Genomic DNA, 15,653 nt, shown 5'->3' on the forward strand with positions numbered 1-15,653 from the left:
ACATCGGCTAGTATCAGTGTGTTCCCTTTGGAAGAGCATCTGCTCCAGCGTCGTTTCAACACTTTATCGAAGAAGTATCGACGAATGTTTACTCCTTTTCAAATTATGTATATTACATCACTGAGTCCGGACAAACACTGGAACAATATCTCAAAATTTAGGATCACTTTCTCAATTTTTAACTTATGCAGGGATTGAGTGCAATCTACATAATGTTCACTTTCCAACACCAAAATTCAACATTAGGGGTTGGGTTGTTTGGGGAAGGAGACCAGACAGCGAGGTCATCGGTCTCATCGGATTAGGAAAGGATGGAAAAGGAAGTCGGCCGTGCCCTTTCAGAGGAACCATCCCAGCATTTGCCTGGGGTGATTTAGGGAAATCACGGAAAACCTAAATCAGGATGGCCGGACGCGGGATTGAACCGTCGTCCTCTCGAATGCGAGTCCAGTGTCTAACCACTGCTTCAACATTAGGAACATCTCACTGATTAACACTGTGCTCGTCACTCGACTAAGCATTTAGAGGTAGTTAGGAGATTATTTTCTTCTAATAGCGTTCGGGAATTCAAGTCGTTGTTGGAATACTTACACATATTTCAAATGGTTCAAATGGCTCTGGCAGTCATCAGTCGCCTAGAACTTAGAACTAATTAAACCTAACTAACCTAAGGACATCACACACATCCATACCCGAGGCACGATTCGAACCTGCGACCGTAGCGGCCGCTCGCTTCCAGACTGTAGGGACTAGAACCGCACGGCCACTCCGGCCGGCACACATATTTCTTTAAATTCTTTCCGAACGCTTGTCCTTTGGATCACTTCCGGCTCAAAAACTTCCCTTTCCGCTGGAATAGAGTATGTGGACAATCAGTTGAACATTTGAAAAATGCTTTAGTGAACCGTGTCTTACTCATTTCTATCCAGAAACCGGTAGTGCTTGTAGTTGATGTATCATCACATGAAAAAAGGGTAGTTTTATCTCACAAGGTTGGAAAAGTTAAACGCCCTATAGCATTCAGGTCTAAGACCTTGGTTGCAGGATGTGACGGGGATGATGGGCATCCAGGAGTGTTGCGTTATTGGTTAAATAAGTTCCAAAATCAGTTATGTAAAAATCTCTTGATGCTTATTGCATTTTTAAGGGATGTATACGGCGCACCTAGGAAAGGCGCCACACCTTTGGAGACACCGTTGCGCCAAAGTACTAGAGGGAACCATGGAAAGCAGGAGAGGAATATGTTAGTAGATCGGAAGTCAGCAGCCAAAGATCAAGGTGTCTCTATCCCGGCTTCCGGCTGCCCGCATCCGAGGCCCGACGTGATCATTTCTTACATTCCTACTGGTCAAAAAGTACAACCGAGACTTTGCCAAGGCGTCCACCTATCAGCAGTCCTCAGCTTGCTGAGCTCGGAATAACGCAATTGGACGGAGAATAGGCTGTAAGAGGTTTCTCAACAGCAGCGAGCTAAATTACTGAAGCCAACCTAGGGAAACCAATTCTGATTCGTCCTTATTCCCCCCAAATCGGTGGCGCACTGCGCATTCCTTTCTCCTTCTGCAGGGCTACAGCAATGAGTTTGCAAAAGTGGTGAACCATGGAAGAGTCCTTTGGAGAGATGGTGCTTACAAGCCAAGGGAGAGTAGTTGTTATTACAAGAAATTAATTTTGTGTTTAGGGAAGTAACTTTACAATATTTATATTCGTTGACTGTTTCTTGGGGGCACAATTGTTACATGCGAAGTGTTGAGAAAAATATTGTCATAAATTCCAAATGGTTGACTAGCGATGTAATGGAGTGGTGTAATAGTGGCATGATTGTGTGATGATTTGGAGCAGCGTGGTGGTGTCATGGCTGCTTTGAGTAAAGTGATGCCTGCCACGCTGCTCGTTCTCTATGCTGTAGAAATTCGAACATTCCATACGATAGTCCTTAGAGGGTGTTTTAAACAGCAAAAGGTGTTCGATTTAGAGGGGTCTTTTTAACAAAGTATCAGATGATTTTGTTAATTATTCCGAAGGAAGAGGTATTATGAGGTGGGTCTTGTAACTAATACGAGGGGCTTTCAGTAAGTAATGCCACACATTTTTTTCTCGACCAATTTCGGTTGAAAAAATGCGGAATTTGTTGTGGGACATAGTGGAATATTCCCGCTTAAGCCAATATAAACGGAGGTGTGTGCCAAGCACGGAGGTGTCACTGAGTTTCTTTTGGTGAAAAATTAGAGCATTGCAGATATCCTCATGCGTTTGCAGAATGTTTACGGAGACCTGGCGGTGAATAACAACACGCTGAGTCGTTGGGCGATGTGTCTGTCATAATCGCAACAAGGTCGCGCAAACCTGCTGATCTCTAGCGTTCCATCTGGCCACTCACGGCTGTGACTCCTGCAGTGTTGGAACGTGTAGACACTCTCATTCGATGTGATCGACGAATCACAATCACACCTCCCTGCACAGATGGACTTCAGTGTTGGTAGTGCTGACACACTCGTCGGCCAGTTGGGGTACTTATAGGTTCCTCGTCGACTAACAGAAGACCACAAAGAACAACGAAGGACCATTTGTGCCAAATGTCTTGCACATTACGAGACTGATCATTACAATTTCTTGTCGATCATGGTCACAGGTGATGAAGCGTGGGTTCATCACTTCGAACCGAAAGCAAAACGGCAATCCATTGAGTGGCGCTACGTTACTTCTCCTTCAAAGAAGAAGTTCAAAGCAACATCGTCAGCCGGTAAATTCATGGCGACGGTCGTCTGTGACTCTGGAGGGGTTATTAAGTTTGTCGTACTCCCTCATGGCGGAAAGATCGTCTCTGAAGAGTGTTGCGCTACCTTCAGGCTGAGTGTGTTGTTAGAAGTGTCTGCTCAGATCATATTTCGCCACATTTTGCGTAAGTGCATGTGAGGTGAAGAAGTGCGCGGAAATTTGTGAAACACTGAGTGAAAACAAAGCACTAAATAGCAGTTGATTGAGACACCAACCAGGGACACGAAACAGGACGAAAAATGTAAGTACAGAAACGTACATAAACTCTACCCTCGAAACAGCTCTCCAGAAACATGCAATAATTTTCTTCATTGCTAGTTTGCAGGTGACATGCTGTAAAAAAAAAAAGGCGAAAACGAGAACTAAAATGTATGTGTAATAATACAATTCATTTAGCGATGTAATTTTAAGGTGAGTGTCTAAACCAAACGATGCAAATTGTAGATATTGTATTTTTTAGACCTACAGCAGTTACATTATTACAAATGTGATATTGTACTTTACAGAAATGAAAATTTGACCCACAGAAGATGACGCATTGGCGACGAAACATGTCTGAGCAAATATAAAAATTAACTAATTGTGTTACGATAAGGATGATTTCCAAGACAACCCAGTTTTTAAACCGCAAGCACGGAAGAACGAAAAGACGAGGTCCAAACCTTAGTAAAATGAGAATGATACTTAACTTTGGTACAGTTTGATGCATGGCACTTGGTGTCCGATACATAATATTGTGATATCTAAATAAATTCGGCTGTATCTTGTCAATCTATGACATTGTCACTATGAGTGAAAGTATTTGTAGAGACACTCGTGATTTTCCTACTATTTCGTAAACAGCGGCTGTTAAGTCAGAATGTTGTCTTCTCAACGGAAATCATAGCACTGTGCTCTGGAGCATAGTTCAAGAAGTTCTACTGAGCTGGCTGCAGGCACAGAAAAAAACTGTCTGACTGCAGGAACAAAACTGTGTCGTCTACCTGTAGGATTGGAACTGTCTGAGTCTCCATGACATGTCGTGTTTTGTGCCTGTCTAAGGAAAGATTTCCATCTCCACCAATACAAGGTAGAAGCAGTGTAGCCCACACTTTACAGCACTCCATTTTTACAACACTACTGGCTCGTTAATATGTCGTGCAGATGAGCATTGCGTTGATACGGAATGTGGTCCTATTCTGTGAACGCCACCTGGAGGCTACTGCTGAGGAATGAGAGGCGACAGGCCAATCGTTGTGATTGTGTGGTGGCGCTCTCTTGTAGTTTTTGTTATATACCCTTAAGCTTGGTACACATTATCTCTCCTTTTAATGGGAAGGGGGGAGGGGAGCTGATGGATCTGGTGGCATCGTTACCCTCCTGCTTCCTTACTTGCTGTCACATGTGTTAGGTTATTGCACATATGTTGCACTCCATTGCATTAGCCCGCAGCACCGTGGGAACCCACTTAAAACCTCAGTGAGGGGGCAGCTGGTCAAGAGTTTTCCAATTGGAGGTCCGTGGCCTGATCTGAGGCGTGAGGCACGACGTCCAGTCCTATAGGTTCCTCGTTGGCTGCATGCAGCTGGGTACCCCTGTTGTAAGCGCTTGCGGGAGCGGCTGCCGGCTACATCGGAATGTCTCTCAGATTGCTGTCTGTATGTATGTTTTCCGATATCATTCAATAGAGAAAATCTTTCACAGAGCCTGAATAGTATTTGCTGAAGATGTCAATGAACTCTATATCAAAAACGGAAAATTTAGAGAGAACAGCAGTGAGGGTGCAAACTTGATCAGGATTCTGACACTTATGGCCACGGAAGTTATGTCGAAGTGGAGTTCACTGGTATTTTTGACATAAGTAGCATTTAACCAATATCATTACAATGTCTTTCTCAATAATTTTCCAGTATAAAGGTTACCTGGCAGCATCTTTGGTACAAACTATGCCCCAGTGGCTTTGATGTAGAATGAATACCACGTTAGGTTTAAGGACTGCACGGATAACCACTCATGTCTTGTCTGGAATGTACCAGAATAGCAGCTTTCTACTAAGTGCATGCCTCATATTCCAGTAAGATGTAATCCGTGGTTGCTTAAGAGACTTCATGGTATGAGGTTTCTCTGTTCGAATATACTGTTTAATCTTACACAAAACTGGCATTAGGCAGAAATTTGACAGTTAAATCTGAGTTAACTGAGAAAAAAAAAATGGTTCAAATGGCTCTGAGCACTATGCGACTTAACTTCTTAGGTCATCAGTCGCCTAGAACTTAGAACTAATTAAACCGAAATAACCTAAGGACATTACACACATCCATGCCCGAGGCAGGATTCGAACCTGCGACCGTAGCGGTCGCTCGGTCCAGACTGTAGCGCCCAGAACCGCACGGCCACTCCTGCCGGCAGTTAACCGAGAAACTTTCCTCTCTGTCTTGACAATTGATATCTGCTGAAAAGCAAACTTCAGCTGCTATGCAAACTTTTGTCTTTCCATACTGGCAGACGTGAATGCAAATCTGCTTTTGCGTGTTGTTCTGTGGACCTGAATATAACTTCGTAGTCATAATTCGACAGAATTAGCGCGCAGCGTTGCAAAAGTTCAGCTGTCCGTGTAGAAACGGTATTTTTCGCTTCAAATATAGCCGCAAAATGTTTGTGGCCTGTGAGGAGCATGAATTTCCGTTAGTAAGTGTAATTATGAAAGTTCTTGCCCGATTAGTCCACGGGTGTACTGTCGGTCCATAGTGTCCAACGGGCTCAGTATTTCGGCGACCAGTCATATCGCCATCGTCAGGTGCGCTGACAAACTGGGCGACCAGGGCAGACGAGACAATTACACCGACGCCACCACAGGCGCCGACGCCAGCGTCTCAGTAACAGCTGACGCGCGGCCACGTTCGCGGTACGCAGAGAGAACGCCTTGCAAGGGGGAGGGTATTTAAGATGGCCGCCCGCCCTCCGGAACTCAGTTCGTCAGCGCACCTGACGATGGCGACCTGTCTGATCGCCGAAATATTGGGCCCTTTGCACACTAGGGACCGGTAGTACACCCATGGACTGTTCGAGCAAGAAATACGTCAGGAGAAACTGAAGAATCACGTGAAAGTTCTTGACTGAAAATACGATCGCAAGAACGGTCTCCTCTACCTGTCGTAATTTCTTTGTGCCAATGTCAGACTCTTTGAAGCGAACGCTATTGGTCGTTCACAAACATGATGTCGATGTGACGTGACGGTGCCTATGCCATAGTCCGAAGCATCACAACCGTTATGAGCACTTTATTCCAATCCTGTATTGTAAGACACCTAGCATCAAGCAGACATTGCTGTAATTTGCTAAATGCTCGTTGGCATTCACTGTTCCAGTTTCATTTGGTACCTCAGTTAACTACTTGAGCAGTGGTTCACTGATGGAAGTTTCATGAGGGAATAACTTTTGATAACAATGTATTTGTACTAGTACGGAACGTAATTTCTTTACGGCCTTGGGAATAGGAAGGTTTGTAGTGCCGTCATATGTTGTGGCGTCGACTTGATGCCGTGTGCAGACAGTATGTGACCCCAAGTATTCTACTTGACGTTGATGCAGATGCTCTTACCTTTTTTGCATTTCAAATTTTAAAAAATGTGCAAATGTGTGTGAAATCTTGTGGGACTTAACTGCTAAGGTCATCAGTCCCTAAGCTTACACACTGCTTAACGTAAATTATCCTAGGACACTCACACCCATGCACGAGGGAGGATTCGAACCTCCGCCGGGACCAACCGCTCCGTCCATGACTGCAGCGCCTCAGACGGCTAATCCCGCGCAGCATTTCAAATTTGCTGGTAGTAAAATCTTGAAAACAGATTCTAAATTATGTAAGAGTTTCTGGGCAGTTGTGTCCAGGCAGTACACAGCGTTCGAAACTTTCCGAACCAGTTGTTCTAAAACGGCTGGAAACAAACTCAGTGCACTGGCCACTTCGTAGGGTAATCTTGTGTACTGACAGAAACCGAATGGAGTATTTATCACCTTAAATCTCTCTTTCTTTCTCTCTCTCTCTCTCTCTCTCTCTCTCTCTCTCTCTCTCTCTCTCTCTGTGTGTGTGTGTGTGTGTGTGTGTGTGTGTGTGTGTGTGTATTCGTCCCAAGTGATATGCAGATACGCTTCTTTAAGATCCAGCTTGTCAAAGTACAACCCGCCAGCGAATTTTGACGAGAATTCCTGCTGTATAGGAATAGAACATGAATCAATAACAGATTGAGAATTAACAGTCGCTTTAAAATCTCGGCAGATGTGAAGTGTAGCCTGTTGGCTACTGGTTATGGCTTCGATCACCTCATCCAGTTCAAGACGGTCAAGTACCCGTTTAATTTACCTTTTAACGCAAAAGAAGTATTACGTTATTTGCAAAAATTCAGCCCCGTATGCACCTTCAGCGTAATGTGCGTTTTGTAATCTTTGATACAGTTTGTTGTCTCGTGAAAAAAGTCATCATAATTTTCCAACAGCTGATTTAACTTTCCATTCGGATTGCCAGCTGAAATTTGATTCGCTCTCTTGTGAACGGTAAATCCCAAATCATTGAAGAGATCCGGTTTTGTTTGAATTTAAAATTACTAGATTAGCCTGTTTTGTAAGCTATTTGTACTTCACATCTGCTGGAATTTGTCCTTTAACTGGAATCTCGTGACTGCTGCAACTGAACAGCGAAATTTCAAAATCTGTTAACTATGGAATTCCTGACTACGCTTGCAGGTTAACGATTGAAATTGGCGACCGTGTGTCAATTTCAAAATTGACCGGCATTTTGTTAACTTGAAGAGCCACAGATTATGACCTCCTGTTACCAGAGACGATAAAATTTTCGTAGTGATTAGTATGTGAAAGTTTCTGAATTTAAACATACCAGTTGCGACATATTATTTTTAACCACAGTTCCATCAAGGAATATCGCACCGATTATTCCGTGGCTGGATACTGCACACCACACAGTCACCCATTGAGGATGAAGAGACTTCTCGATCACGAAATGATCATTCTCAGTCTCCCAAATGCGCCAATGTTGATTATTGACGAACACATCCGAATGGAAGCGGACTTCGTGGCTAAACAAAACCATTGGCGCATACTAATTCCCATCATGTCCAGCGACCGCCCGTGTAGTTTGGAAGTCCGAACGCAAACCGTTCAGAAGTTATGACGATTTTATTTCGTGTATTTCAGTAATTGTCACCCTGTACTTTCCGATGCAAACAATTTTCTATTTCGTGGTTTACACCATGAACATGATTGTAATGTAGTATTTCTAAACTTGAATACTGACTGTTTTAGTCGAGTAGCGTGGGCGACCTGTGTTTTCCGTGTCTGGCCGTGCTGGGTGCTTCACCGTTTACGTATAGGGAATACGTCTGCGTCTTCACATTGTCTTACCTCAGCAGATATTACTAGATGAAAATATTATTGCACTTGGCTTCCCGTGGCCGTTATCGGAATATCGGGAACACGTGGCGACGTTACAGTAAACAAGTACAGCGCGGCTAAGAAAAACTCATCGCACTGTGGATGCGTCCTCAACAGTTGCGCATATGCTGTCTGGCAGTTTAGCGTGTGCTGGTGAAATATTCCCATAAAAACTCGTGATAAACCGATCAAAGCGTCCGCAGTCGCAGGTGCAATAATATTGTGGTCAACTTTTACATGCCTTTGTTCGTATGTCCAATTTAATTTTAGACAATCTTGTAAAGGCGGACTTGTTACACTAAGCAGGCGCTTCATTAACTCACTATCGCCGAAGTGTATGATTAGCATATCGGAAATTAGTGTGCCTGTGTAAGATTTCTTACATTGATCATCTTCGAAATGAAATTTGTATTCCGTAGTCAGGCCCTGTAATTGAGTAATCCACTCTTTATAGTTTTGATCTGACTTCATGAAACACTGAAAAAAACTATGTCCGTCAGCAACAAACATGAACTTGCTATTCAAAATATTTTGCAAGAACCTGTTTAATGTCAGAATAAGACAGGGTCACAGGTTCAAAGGTACGTGACAGTTCTAAGAAGAAGTTGAAATACACTGGGGCCTACATTTATTAGTTAAATTAATTTGTGTTCCGCATCTGCTACGTGATGTAGTGCTTCTTTAGACGCTGCATATAGCTGTTCCAGGGCTCAACTTTCCGATTAAAGCGGCCGCGATAGCTTCTTAAATTGCAATGGTCGTTTAGGCCGTCATCCTTGTTTGGTTCAAGTCTGGTCATGTGGGCCATCATGAGCTCCAGGTTCTCTGACATTAATTGTATTGTTATGAGCCCTGGTTGGACCACACATGAAAAGTATGCTCCGAACAGTTTACAAAACTAAAAAAAAAAATCTTCCTTGAAAGGAAACAGATTAGCAGTCCTAAAATATAACAATCATAGAAACAACGACGCACTGTTGCTACAAAAAAAGAACAATGGGTAATGGACTCAAAAATAAGTGAAAAAAATGTCCTCCTTCCGTTTCTGAATATTTAATCCAAAAATTTCTCTCGTTGCTCGTCACCCCTGGGCTCATGAGAATGTTGTGCGTTAGCACTGCCTCGTTAACAGTATTGTGAAATCAAGGAAGTTTTCAGCAATCAGTAAACTTGTATCATGTCGCCAGCTATTGGGTATGGTTAAAAAATTGTCAACTATCTGGAAAGTTTTTCCACATCTCCAATCGTTTAGTGTTCGCGAGAAATTGACAATAATCATTATACTTTTTCCTCTTTGTAAAATGTTGGGAATGTTGTAACTGAGTTTTGTTTTCAACTCAGCCCAGTCATCCGCAGTTTTCTGCTATTTTGCAATAAATTTGGTCTCAATTTCACGCTTACTAATTAAACATTTGCTGGACACAGAAATATTAGAACAGAAATTTGGCAGCACAACGAGAAATAAATAATAACATTTTATATGAGTACGTTGCAAAATGAGACTTAACTGTGTTACAGTTTGATGCATTTCACTTGATGTCCTATATCTAATGATACACAGTGTGTCCCAGTTCTGTTAGGACTGTGGCTATGAAAAATAAAATTCATGGATTATGTTCAGAGAATCATCGTGTTTCATTTTCCTCCTGAATCAACAATATACAACTGAAACCGCAGTAAATGTGTTTTGAAACATCAATGTAGTCCTTTTGGGAATTGTATTTAATACTGCAGTACAATTTTCTTGAATATCCACAGCTGTGTTGCAACGTTTTCCTTTCGTTGCCAACTTCAATTTTGGTAACAATCAGAAGTCTACTGGGGTGAAATACAGGGGGGTGATCCAGGAATGTGATCCATTTGATGGCCAAAAACTCGCCCACCATCTTCGCTTTGTGGGATTGGGCATTGTTGTGGAGGAGCGGCCAGGAAACTGCCACTCGGTATTCGGGTCGAATCTGACAGAAAACTTGATATCGCCTACCGCCTCCACCGCCATTTTCCGACGAGTGTCAGACACGGACTGTTTAATTCACGGCCAGGACGCCTGCTGCTAGCGCTTTGACGTTCTACACAACTGTTATTAAAAGTTTAATGATCGTAACTCCTCATCTCGCTAGGAGATAGCATTTCCGCAATCACCATCATCTGCATCACTCATTGAACCCCTATAACCACATACTACATGTGGTGTTGTTCTGTACAAAGGAGAAGACGAATGTGACCTGTTGCTGTAGATTTGGCGTCAGACGAAGAGTTCATTCTAATGGTAATTTTTGAAAATTGGCGATTTGGTAGCACAAAAGTCGTGTTGTCAGATTATTAATAGTACCAATTACGTCAGAATTCAGCACAAATAACGGCAAAGTTCAACTCTCTAATGCTAACAATGTTATTGAATTGTTGTATAAGATGTTTTGGAAACAACCAAAGAACATAGAAAAAATACAACAACGAGAATACCATGCAATGCACTCATTTTCAGGAATCCAAATTCAAAAACTTGATTTGTTCTAGCCCAGTGTGCTTTGGAAGATTGTTCTGGGTATTACCCAGGAATCCAAATTTAAAATCTTGATTTGTTCTAGCCCTGTGTGCTTTGGTAGATTGTTCTGCGTATTACCCTTACGTAATGGATATTATAGGGCGTCTGGTATGTGCTGACAGAGGCTGCCCATCAGAGCTCTTCAGAAGAAGTTTGCTACAAATTTCGATGCGCGTTGTGCTTCCGTAAGCCTGATGTACGACACATCAGTATCACTACCTGACATAGGCGCATTTTTACGTTCATTGCTTATTTGTGTACTCTATATGTTAGCACAGTTTTTTAAAAAAAGGAAAAATAAGTGGATGTTTATCTCTCTAATCCGTGTTTCATTTCATCAAAAACCTCAAATACGTTGAATAAAATATGCAGTTTAAAATACTAAAGTGTAAATGACAACTAGGATGATTTACACACATTCTTTGATAATTTTCTTGCTTTGGCTAAAACAGGATTCCGATACACAGCACATGATGGAACTGAGTCTCACATTTAACACAACAAACAATATACCAGCATAGAAAGAATAGCACACCCATTCCCTCAAGCCGGCCGCGGTGGTCTCGCGGTTCTAGGCGCGCAGTCAGGAACTGTGCGACTGCTACGGTCGCAGGTTCGAATCCTGGCTCGGGCATGGATGTGTGTGATGTCCATAGGTTAGTTAGGTTTAAGTAGTTCTAAGTTATAGGGGACTGATGACCACAGCTGTTAAGTCCCATAGTGCTCAGAACCATTTGAACTATTTCCTCAAGGAAACTAATTTTACAAAGGTGAACATTGTCGTTTAGCCTCACAGCTACATTTTGTTCTGATGACGATGCATTTGGTGGTATAGGGCTAACAATGGTCACAGCCTCCTGAAGTTGAATATAAACTGTATCTCTTGATGTAATTAATACAACTTTGTCACATATAGTATCATAAAACAATTTTTTTGATTACATTGTCTTCAAATTTGACTTCCATGACACTCATCCAGTACAGGCGACCAGACCTTGCACAGGTCTTTGATAGGTCTATGGAAGTGCTTACAATCACTGGCCACCTGTTGTCATGGACCAACAAATGTTGCATGATAGGCAAAATTCCATGCAGTTGTTCTGTGAAATGACCCACGTTTGTTTTTCTGCAAACTACACTTTCTTCTTATTATTAGACGAAGCAAAAAATTTATTCGTAGTTTAAGGCTTCTTACATATACTTCAAAAAACTAGCTGTTAACATCTCCTGTGGCAGATCGTTCATTCTATATATACGCACACGACAAACGAATCGCTGTCATGCATTTCTGGAATTCTACGTATCTAGCAGACTGGAATTAAAAAGAAATGCACTGTTGAAGCATATAAGCTGTCTGTGGGAGGTAGGGAAATTGTCCAGTTTTAACCTCTACGAACTTGCCTATATTCCCCACCTTAATGGGTCAGGGCGAGTTATGAAGCGCCGTCAAGAATAGGATTCCCCTCATCTCTACCCAGGCGTGCTGCAACCTGGGAACAGGGAGCTGAACTCATTCCTCCTCCCCAGTTTGGAAAGGTCTGCCATTCAGTAGAAACAGAAAGAAACACATAAATATCTAAATAATACTCACTGAACAAATATTTCAGTACTGCGCTCACAAAAAGAAACGTATCCCACAAACCTTCACAACAAAATTCTGAACACATCACCACACATTAGTTTCCTGACACTGATCCAATACCACACTCCAATTAATACTATCATTGTGTATCAGGCTTAAGGATGCACAACTAATACCACAAGGAGTCATCACCACATGTGCACAACATGTGCCGATCATGATTCAGCAGGAGCCTCCAGATGACGCTCAGAAACTCAGACTACATTCTGCTTCCACTCCACGTCCATCTGCGCATCGTACTCATCTTCCGATAAAGTTGTCAGCTGCCAGAGAGAGTGCTGTCAACAGTGGACTACACTGCTTCCACCTCTTATCTGTACAGGCACAAAACACGGCTCACCGTGTACACTCAAGTAAATAAAGAAGAAAAAGTGCGGTTGCAGCGTTTTCACACGAACTGTGCATATACAAATGTTGGTTGAAAATGTTATTGCAAATTTTGGCTCTCACGTAAGTCTCAGGGGATGCTTTCCACACTTGGTGCATTAGTTACACTGTTCCTCACTCTTTTTAATTAATTATTCAGTCAGACATAAGTACAGTCTATATTAGGGAACAAGAATTAGGCGATTATTAGACTAAAATCAGTTTTTTCACAACACAATTCAATCACGATTTATTGGCGTTGTCCTTTTCTTTCACGCAAAGAAATTAGCACTGGTGAGGCGGTTTACAGTTTTACTTTAATAATAATTTGACTACGAGCCCCCAATAGCAGTAATGTAGGCTGCTATCAACGAAAATTATTCAAATAATTCGAACAGAAGTACAAGTCCCACTGTCCTCTTTGTTCTAACAGTTTTTGGCGCGAAATCAAAGTTCGCCACACCTTCACTTACGACGATGTATACCCCGTAAATCGTACTCACACAAATAATCGTAGCACCTCCAGTTCACCAGATATATTCCTGTACACTTGCACTGTTAAACAATACTCTTTGTGTCGATATAGATCAGCGCAAAAAACATTTGCTCAAACGACCACATGGCCACCCTCAAGTGGGGCTTGCTCGCTACCCACCCTCCAAAACGACTGACCAACGACTGACCCCTGGCAAAAATTTTAAATTTAAAGGGTGGAGCCCCTCCACGCCCACACCGGCATGATGGGCAACTCAAAAGGTCTACTGCCATCTCTGCATAAAGGGTTAGTATTCACTAATGTGAGGTGTCGCAGGATGTGGGTACTGCGATGTTTGCTTACGTCTGGCTAAGATTAGGCATTTATACGCGCTCATCTGGAGATAGATTGGGTCGAAGATCGAACGAAGGGTAGCGGATTTAAGGGCAGAGGGAAAAAAGTGGCAAGGCAAGCGCCAAGGGAAAAAGCCTCTGCGATAGTTAGGTCGGGTAGTAAGAGCAGTAGCGGATGTCTTGCTGACTGCGATGGGTCATGCAACGATAGGTTACGTTAAAGAGAGGGTATCATGTAATCGGATACCTTGTCATGCCAAGTTTCGTCATAAGAGATCAGTCCTAGACGGTGCTGCAGCACTGAGTGCTGCAATTGAGATGTGAGAGCCCCTGCCGCGCTGTCAGTGATGACATGGCGCGGGCTAGGGCCCAGGTCGTCCATCGGCGTCTGGCGGGCGTGCGTTGTAGCCAAGTGCTCGGAGATGGGTGACCGCGTAACGGCACCACTCCTCGCTTGTCGGCCGTGCTGAGAGGCTCAATGCGGGCAGTGGCTGCGTCTCCCCCGTGTTGTGGATGACGTAGCCCATGTCCTTGAGCGTCCTCATCGCCCTGATTGCCCACTCGTCGGAGCAGAGCTGCTCGGAGCCGATGGGCTTCGGTGTCGGTGCGGCGCGTTCCGTCTTCTTCCTCCTCGGTGTGTCCGCCGCAGTGTATTCTGCAGCCGGCTGCTCCGCTGGGGGAGCGGCGGCTGACGTCTCTTCTCCGCCTGCTGCGTCTGCCCGGATGTCTTGGGCCATCTGCGAGCGCAGCTGCCGCAGCAAGTTGCATGCCTCCGTCGTCTGTGCGGTCAGGGTGGCCTCGAAGGCCGCCCTGTCCTCTTCCGTGGAGGCTTTGAAGGCCGCAATCGCCTCCTCCGCCGCGGCCGCCAGCATGGCGCGCATCTCTTGTACTTGCGGCGTCTGCTCAGCCGCCGTCGGCGAACGGTCCCCCGCCCCACTCTCACTGGTGCGATATTCCGGCCGCCTGTTGGCAGTGGGAACAGTCTTCTCGCCTTCCGGCTCCGTCTTCTTACGGCGGCGCTTGCGGCACCTTCGTCGTCGTCCCTCAGGTTGAGCCTTCTCGCCAGCGCAGCCACCACCGGCAAAAGCCGGGCAGCCACAACAGCTGGCCACGTGTAACCCGCCGCAGCGAGCACAGGTCGGCGCTGCTTCTCTTCTGTCACAGTCGCGCGTGTCGTGCGCGCCAGCGCACTTCACGCATCGTGGTGAGTTGCGGCAGTATTTGGCCACATGCTCCTCGGCCTGGCACCTGAAGCAGTGGCTTGGGGTCCATGCCCAGGGGGAGAGCTTCGGCTGTCACCGGGAAGCCTATAAGCTTCCTTAACCCGAAGATGTCGCCGCCGTCCGTCGCAGCAGCCACCACGACGATGAACAACGGCGGCCTCTTCCTGTTCGTCCGATTCTGTAGCTTGATAGTTTCACCCCGGAATCCTGCTCGTGTTAGCCCTTCCTGGACTGTCTCCTCGTCGATAATCCAAGGCAGCCGCCTGATCAGGGCCTCGGATAGCTTCTCGCGCTGTCTTGGCGTCGTCGTCTTCTCCACTCTGGGTGGATCCACAATGTGGGCGGCCACAGCGCTCTGAAGTGCGCAGTGGTCGGCCGAACTCGCTGCCTGTAGTTGAATGATAGCGCCGGAGTCAAGTGACTCGACGCCAGCCTCTTCGCTACAGCAGCTGCCTCTAACATCATATATCTCTGTCCACGAGCCTCTACTGAACTGGATGTACAGAGGGGGGACAGTTACGTGAAGTTCTTCGCGCTTCCGATCCGCATTCCTGCTGGGTTGCGGCGTCGGCGGCTTCTTCTCAACGACTGTCTTCTTCTTCTGTGCGTTTCTGCCCATGCTGTGACGCTAGATAACACGACAATTTGCAGAGTCGTAATAACGACACACGACAATTTGCAGAGTCGTAATAACGACACACGGCAATTTGCGCTAGCGTTGCGTCACAGCCAGAGCACGGCTTCGCGTCTCTTCTTCACGCCTAGAGCAGGTAGCGCGCTCCACCAGGATGCGCGCGCCCCCGCTGCTCAGCTGCTGACCCCTGGCAGGTCAAAGATGTCCACT

Source organism: Schistocerca gregaria, chromosome X (assembly GCF_023897955.1).
Source record: "Schistocerca gregaria isolate iqSchGreg1 chromosome X, iqSchGreg1.2, whole genome shotgun sequence".
NCBI lineage: Eukaryota > Metazoa > Arthropoda > Insecta > Orthoptera > Acrididae > Schistocerca > Schistocerca gregaria.